The sequence below is a fragment of the Triticum aestivum genome, chromosome 4B (assembly GCF_018294505.1).
Source record: "Triticum aestivum cultivar Chinese Spring chromosome 4B, IWGSC CS RefSeq v2.1, whole genome shotgun sequence".
NCBI lineage: Eukaryota > Viridiplantae > Streptophyta > Magnoliopsida > Poales > Poaceae > Triticum > Triticum aestivum.
Window position 1 is genome coordinate 135,961,246 of NC_057804.1, and position 8,386 is coordinate 135,969,631.

General features: G+C 45.0%; 1 long non-coding RNA gene across 1 annotated transcript; it reads right to left on the bottom strand.

Moving 5' to 3' along the window:
* Window positions 1-1,382: 1,382 nt before the first annotated feature.
* On the bottom strand, window positions 1,383-6,989 carry LOC123094632 (uncharacterized). The gene is made up of 6 exons (XR_006445895.1): window positions 6,415-6,989; window positions 4,492-4,585; window positions 4,220-4,249; window positions 3,991-4,081; window positions 3,722-3,876; window positions 1,383-2,787 (listed from the first exon to the last, which is right to left on the bottom strand). It is a non-coding gene; the product is annotated as an uncharacterized lncRNA (long non-coding RNA).
* Window positions 6,990-8,386: the final 1,397 nt, after the last annotated feature.

The following is an 8,386-nucleotide window of genomic DNA, read 5'->3' on the forward strand; positions in this document are numbered from 1 at the left end:
GGAAAGGCAACATCAATGCCAGGATAGTGCAGAGCACGCTAGAGACTGTTGGAGGATGACAGGTTGGTCATCTCACCTCCAGCTATCAGATCACAACCTATTACCCCACCGACAGTAGGTGCGGTGGATTTACATGAGTTTTACGGCAAACATGCTGTCCTCCAAAACTCTCAACAAACCCAGATCATAATCGCCTCCCAGCTTCACAGTGGAGATGTTGATGAACACCACCTTTGTCCTCTTCATAGACGATTGCGATGGCGAGTTCACTACCCTCAACAATGTACTTGGGCTGAGAGTGGGCTACTTTGGTTCCCAGGGTAGCTTGGAGTGAGGCGGAAAGGCAGCATTAGTGCCAGGATAGTGCAGAGCACGCCAGAGACTGTTGGAGGATGACAGGTTGGTCATCTCACCTCCAGCTATTAGATCATAACCTGTTACCCCACCGACAGCAGGTGCGGTCGATTTACATGAGTTTTTACGGCAAACATGCTGTCCTCCAAAACTCTCAGCAAACCCAGATCATAATCGCCTCCCAGCTTCACAGTGGAGATGTTGATGAACACCACCTTGGTCCTCTTCATAGGCGATTGCGATGGCGAGTTCACTACCCTCAGCAGTGTACTTGGGCTGAGAGTGGGCTACTTTGGTTCCCAGGGTAGCTTGGAGTGAGGCGGAGAGGCAGCATCAGTGCCAGGATAGTGCAGAGCACGCCAGAGACTGTTGGAGGATGACAGGTTGGTCATCTCACCTCCAGCTATCAGATCACAACCTATTACCCCACCGACAGCAGGTGCGGTCGATTTACATGATTGGAGATCGTATGTGAGAATGCATTTGCCACTTTTTTAGAGTAATCATTATCAGCCACCAAACCTGTTTAATATCAGAGCATAATGAATTGTTCGAAATGTGAGGACTTCTAATTTTCCAAATGCACCACAGAGCACAAGCACAAGCAGAGTCAAGTATAGTATAGTTCTTATTGGCAGGCCAATATCTAGCAATCGACAAGTAATCATCACCTAGAGGTTTCCCAATGAAAGATGGGAGTAATTCCCAAACCGCATGAATCACACCATAAAACGCACCGCACGACCGTGACCGCATGAATCAAAATCAAATCAGATCGATGCCGATTGAGACGAACCACGCCTCCGTGCCCGCACCATCGGATCCGCGGGATCCGGGATGAGGAGGGATGAACAGTGAAAATTCAGTGTATGTAGCATAGCAAAAGAGGGCTCAGCTTTGTCATTCATCTTCAAAGCCAACACCCACATCTCTTGGTCCATAACCTACCCATCGTAGTGTAAGAGAACTGCCCTGGTTATCACTCATCAGAATGACCGTCCAAGGCACAAATCATCCAACATCGGCGACAAAATTGAGCAGGCTACAACAGAGGTAAGGGTAGGCTCTAAGGGCAACTCCAACACTGACACCGACTATTTCAGCTCTGTTTAGTCCCACAAGCCAAGGCTGTCTTGATTGCCCAAGACATGATTGTTTCATCTAGTCGTCGTCATCATCGCCCCTCTTATTGGTCCAAAAATGAGGTTGCCTCTGCACACCAAGCAACATGACCATGTTACCCCATTACATGTGTGCACACATCCAGCCATCAAGCTCGGAGCTGCTCATACCTGGAGTCGACTGACCAACCCCCCCGGTGTGGACGGCACGTCAGACAAATACCGTACGGTTCCCAGCCAACGCCACACTACCGGACGCATTAATCGAGCCACTGCAGGAGGCACATACATGGCAGAGAGGCAGTGGATGAAGATGTTTGCATTGTGGCAAAGGCGGCCTTGTCCACCACACCTCCACCCTCCTCCTTCGACAGCTCCGGCCATGGCGCTCAGGCGAGCTTGTCCTTGACCAGCTGCCGCACGATGGCCTTAGGGATTTCCTTCACCTCTGGCTCCGTCATTGCCGCTGCTAGTGTAGGCTTCGCCTTGGGCCCCCCTCGGTCGGATGAAGCGCTTTGGTCTTGCCCGCCATAGATCCCTACGCCGATGTTGGCGGTGGCTGGTGAGGCGACACAGGAAAGCACGGAGGCATTGTCGAGGAAGAAGAGAGAAAGAAGAGGACACACCATACAGTTTCCCACCGTTGCTCACCTCGTCAGCTCGTCTGCCTCTGCTGCGCCGTTGCCGACGCAGGAGGAAGCCGAGGTGAGCCAAAATATATGAAGGAAGCACGTAGACACAGTAACATAGCTATGAATAACACTGAACCAAGCATATACATATCATACATGATGCTGCAAAGTATATCTTTTCAGATGAAAAATAGTTGCAGACCAATCTTATATTGACTGACACCCACGAACTGATCTCATACTCATTGCCCCGTGAACTGTATGAATAAAAAACAATAAAGATGATCAGTAGTTACCAACAATTTGCAATAATAAAAATCTATGATTTTGATGCATATATCAGAGGCCCCAAGTAATAAGCTGGATTAATATTCAAACTTCAGTAGATTTTGTACTTCTGGCTGTTGCAATGAGAAAGCGGAATTCCTTAGAACATATAATGCATATACTAACCTGCAGTCGGGCGGAAGCTTTATTCTAGTTGCAACTTCTCAACGTATTTATGTGCACGTCAAGAAAATATAGGATTAAGTGAGAAGTAGACCAAACCTTCTGGACCTGGGTAATCACATCTGAACTTATACAGAGATGAAAACATTGCCCGTTCAGCTATTTCTCCTACGGAAAGGAGCATTGATGGTTCTATGTGTGCTTCCTGCTGTCTGGGCACTTTGTGGAACCTAGACAGATGGGATTAAGTGAGACATAAGTGAACAGACAATCTTTCAATTATTTCCCAAAAGGAATGATACAAGTACAGAATACACAGAATATCCATTGTTGACGAGAGAAATAAGAATATAAGTTTCAACTGGACAACATGGAAAATAATTTTATCGGGTCCTCATTTCAAACACCATAAACCCTCCAAGACCTCTAGGAGTTTCGGAACCATCTCTCCAGCTTTTGTACCTCATGGCACCTGCCAAGGTTTCTTGCCAAGGAAAAAAAGGCTAGGATGCCCGAATACTGGTCAGGCCTAGCAACCAGGTAGGAAATTCTTCAGACGATGGCTAAATTTTTTTTACAGCTAAGAAACATGGCAGCTTGCACCGGGACTTTCTCCTCGGGAGAAACTTTTGCTCAAATGGAGAATTGATGGTCCACGGCAAAGGTACAACCTCTAGCAACTAATAAATTCAGATGAAAACAGAGTACCCATTGCAATATCCAGGAGTTCCTGGACCAAGTTTTATATCTGTCTAACTTTTCTAGGCATCTTAAAATAAATAAATGATCACAAACTGAACAAATTGCCATTTTTCCATGAAAGGTTGGGTGAGCAACCCCCAACACGAAATACATAATTAGAACATGTTTAATGGAGAAGCTTATTAAGAAATAATTTAATCGAGGAGCATGGCAGCACCATGAGCATAGTGAAGGTAATAAATATGTATTGCAGAGCAGATGATCCTCCTCTTTAGTACAACAAAAAATTCGTTTTGCATAAACAAATCAAGTAATGAAAAAGCTCACGCCACTGCGACCATATCCTCTCCTATATACAAAAACATCTGGCCAGTCTAACATTGCAAAATATAGCTAGAAAATTAGAATGTCTTCTAGCGCTCCAACGTAACAAATGAAGGTGGAAGGAGATTGCTGCAATACCATAGCTGAGAGGGAGGAAGGTCTAATTGTCGTGGAGTGGAGTATTTACTCGCCACACGGTTTGTGAGCGGAGAAGCGTGAGCAGTCCTCAGTCATCACACCCACATCATGGATGCCAGAGCAGACCTCGCGCTAGCCTCGACGGGCCCTCTAACCTGCAGATTGTATGAACAACATTATGTGCCTCAAGAAATTGTAAACATGCCAAAAAAATACAATGGCCAACTGACCGAGTGAATGTGATATGTTCCACATTTCACACTTTTTACCTTGCAGATTAAACCATAAAGACCTTTCAGGCAATCTTTTCTTGTAAGTATGGCATTCTTACAAGGAAAACTTTGGTCTTCAACAACTCCTCTATAATAACAAAAGCATCAGCCTACAGGTTTAGCAATGTTATGTGCATTTAAGACATCTTCAATTGTTCAACAACCATAATGGCACTAAACAGAGGTAAACATGATCTGAAGCGAGGCATACAGGGAAAAAACTCACCATAAAAGTTCATCTCCTCCAGCAAGAATCCTAAAAAAATTAATTCTTAGTTTCTAAAGGCACCAACATGATACAGAAATGCTAAAATACTGCCACTAAGCTATGAACACTGCCATCCAGAAGTACAGCTACGCCAATCAGTAAATATGATCAAAACAAAAAAATAGTAATCGCAAAGCATGAATAAGAAAATTGTGTTATTGTGGTAATCAGCAGACACCTGAAAAGTAGTTATCCAAGCAATTAGATAAAAGACCTTAATTTGGGTATACCTGCAATCAAACCTTTCATAAACAACCATTTGCTCCTGGCCTGCAGCATGAGCTATAACCAAATTGAATAACGAACCTCCACAGCTAATTATTTCTGTGAAACAATATTAGCAAACTTTAACCATGGCACACATATATAAAAATGTGATGAGCAATAAAAAGGAAAGACCAAAAATGCAAACTTCATGGATTGTAACCTTAAGTCAACAAACTAATCTCCAACAATGCTAACTGATGCCAATAAATTAAGAGAGAATTCCTTATTTGGCCCTTTCTTAAATTTTGATTCCTATTTGGTCCAAAATAAAATTTTCTTCCCTATTTGACACCTAAAATAATTTTCATTCCTTATATGACACTTTTGTCCATTTTAGGCACTAATCGGGTTAAGTGTGACGTGAAAAGACCATTTTGTCCAATATTTTGTTTCTTATGTAAACTGATGATATATGCATGTAAAAGCCATACAATTAGAACTTGTACTAGCTGTAGCCTATAATACAACCGAGTACTTTCCGGCGAGATGCAGTACGAGCTAGCCGCGGCTGATTACTTTCCGGCCGTCGGGAGACTCGCGTACTAGTACGTACAGCTGGATCGATTTGCACCAGATGCACTTGGACCGTTGCACGTACAGTACTAAGTACAAATCGCACACTCGGCTGTAGCCTTGTTTTTATATTTGGATTTGGATGTTCTAAAAAATTAACCAGCCCGAAAGGGAAGTAGGAAATTGGTACCAGACCGACTGTGAGCTTGTTGGCTTTGACTGGGGCCGCACGCACATCCTGCTGCTTTTTAAGATCGAGCCAGCCAGCCAGCGAATTAAACGAAATGTTTGTTTCGTGATTTTTCTCCGAACGGGGCCCCTTTGAACCGCTCGCACACCCTCCTCGACGGGCCTGGCCACAGAAGCGTGTCGCTCTCATTAATCTCTTCATTATCTTTTTCTCACGGTATACAAGTTATCATATCTATATACTAGAGAGCGGACGTTTGGCTCCCGGGAGCCATGGAGGCCTTTTTTTGAAAACAAATGAAAATTCAAACTTTTTGGTTTCAAAAAAATCTGAAAAAATTGTGCAAGTAAACAAGTATGTTATGTCTATGTGTGTAAAATTTTAGAATGAAAAACGTTGAAATATGACCTGTACAAAAAAGACAAATTCATGGTCTGGGAGGATGAATAGTATCATATGTTAAAAAGCCACAGATTTGTCTTTTTTGCATAACCCTCATTTCAACTTATTTTGCCTTAAAAATTTACACACATGTGTGTTATGCCTTCATGTATATGTGTATGTTTTTTCAGAATTTTTTGAATTGTAGAAAATATGAATTTTGACAAAATTCAAAATTTTCAAAACCGAGCTCCATGGAGCTCGGCCTCCAAAGACAATATCCGCTATATACTAGCAGTATATAACTGCCCCCTAGTTATATAGGGGCTGGCTGTGTTTGGAACGTGTAACCAAATTCAGGACGAACGCACATACCAGATTACCTAAGACAAAATATTGGAGCATACATATACATGTGCAGCATCCTTTGAACATCCCTAAAACATAGGTGAATTGATTGCTCTTTTACTTCATCCTGGACAGTTAAAAATGCATTAGGGGCAAAATGGTCTTTTCACCACATAGTTAACACTATTAGTGTCTAAAATGAACGAAAGTGTCATATAAGGAACAAAAATTAATTTAGGTGTCAAATAGGGAAGAAAATTAATTTTGGGCCAAATAGGGAAGCAAATTTTAAGAAAGGGCCAAATAAGGAATTCTCTTATAAATTAACTACCACAATTTTCTTTCCCCAAGAAACCCCAAACATTTAACACAAGCATCAAATTAGTCACCCAGATTACCCAAAAAGAAACAGTCACCCTAATTATCAAGGATCTGCATGACAGGAGGCACGTACATGGCAGAGAGGCAGTGGATGAAGATGCAGACATTTTGGCAACGGCGGCCATGGTGTCCTTGTCCACAACACTTCCGTCCTCCTCCTTCGCCTGCACCTTTGCCTCCGTTGTCATCGTCATCGCCACCACCAGCTCAGGCCTGTCCTTGGGCCCCTCCCCCTTGGCGGTCTGCAACTCTTTGGTCTTCCCCGTCATAGATCCCTACGTTATTGTTGATGGTGGTTGGTGAGGCGATGCGGGATAGCACGGAGGCGTTGCGAATGGAAGATCCCACCGCTTCTCTCCTCAACGGCTCGACCACCTCTGCTGTGCCGCCGACGACATAGGAGGAGGCTGAGGTGAGCGGACTTGCAGGGGCAGAGGACCAGCGATGGGGTCGACGGTGCTCACCCCGCCCCCCTTGGGATCTAGGGGAGGGGGCTATGGTGGTGGCGGCACTGGGAGATGAGGTGGCGGTGCCCGCGCTCGGAGTGGTGGCGGCGAGGGAATCGGCGCTGGGCTGGGCGATGAGGCGACGATGGCGGCGCGAGCGCGAGGGAGAAAATAGAAACGAGAGAGAGGGGAGGGAGTCGCTCGCTCGTTTTAGGTTTTCACCGTCCTGGTGAATACTTTGGCTACTAACAACCAGAGAAAACCCACACGATTTTGCTGACGCCCCATCAAAAAGGGCCCACCAGTCATGCACATAGAAGTGAAACGCATATGTAAAGAAGGATGATGGCTCAAACGTTGACAGCGTTGTGAAATTACAGCCTGGGATAGATCGTGCGAACGAGAAGAAGCAACGAACGCAAATGCCCCAGGATGGCGGGTAGCATAACGTCCTTTATATGTTCCATGTCCTTTGATGGGCCAGAGAGTTCGCCTTATGATGTGATAGATTGTGCGTGGCAGATAGTCAAGGTCTTCAACAAGGAACTCCGTAGGATATTTTGCATCTTGAGGTAATGGCTTCATTATACTGAGCATCTGGCTCATGTCGAGTTCTGGCTTGTGAAAGATGCTTTCTACAGCTGCAGTGTGAAGCTGACACCAGGTTCATAAAGATCACCTGGAGTGGGCAGGCCAGTAAGCTCAATGACATCAAATGCTTTGGCTTCATGATGGACATTTCCTGTCATCCACTCAAGGACCCAAGTCTTAGGATCCCTGTTGTAGCCTCTGATATGAAGCGTGGCATAGAATTGAAGCAACAACTCCTCATTCTAGTGCTCCTTATCAGTGACGAAATGCAGTAAGCCAGCCTCTTTGAAGCAATCTAGAGCTTCTTATAGGCAGGGCAGGCCAGCTATGGCTTCAGTATCAAGGCGCATATGCGGAAATATGCGGCCTTGGTTGTACAGAATGCATGAATAATAGCTGTGCTGCTGATAACTCCAGAACCGATCAGATGAAATCTTGGGCCTGGTGTAGGGGTTCTTATCGCTATCGAAGAAGGTGTTGTGTGCAATGAAGCCGTTAACATTGAAAGATCCTGGTGAAGTGGCAGTACCTGGAAATCTGGGCAGTCTTGGTTGTGGCTTCTGAACCTGAGGCCTGTGCTCGACATGGTAATCAAATTGAGGACCAGTAGCAGGTGGAGGAATCAGAATAGGCCATCTGACCGTGACAAGTTGGCCATAGTTGTATGCTTGCTCGATGGTATGTGGCCTTGGAGGCGGAACAGGAGCAGTGGCATTGACTTCAGGCTGCAGATTTGTGTCAGGTGCGGCATTGACTTCAACTGCTTCATGGGCTTCATTGGCTACTGGTGCATTGCTCACTGTAGGCTCCACATTGGCTTCGGCCATGACAACGTCATTGGCTTCAGGAATGTCATTTGTGGCAGCCTCAGGATTCTCATCCTCTACTTGACTAGCTGGAGGTTCTGGCATAAACTAGTTCTCTTCATTAACTTCTTCTTGAGTTGCAGGGGGAGTAGCGACACGCTCTTCTTCTTGTGTTGCTCCGGCTGATGCAGCCGGAGGGTCT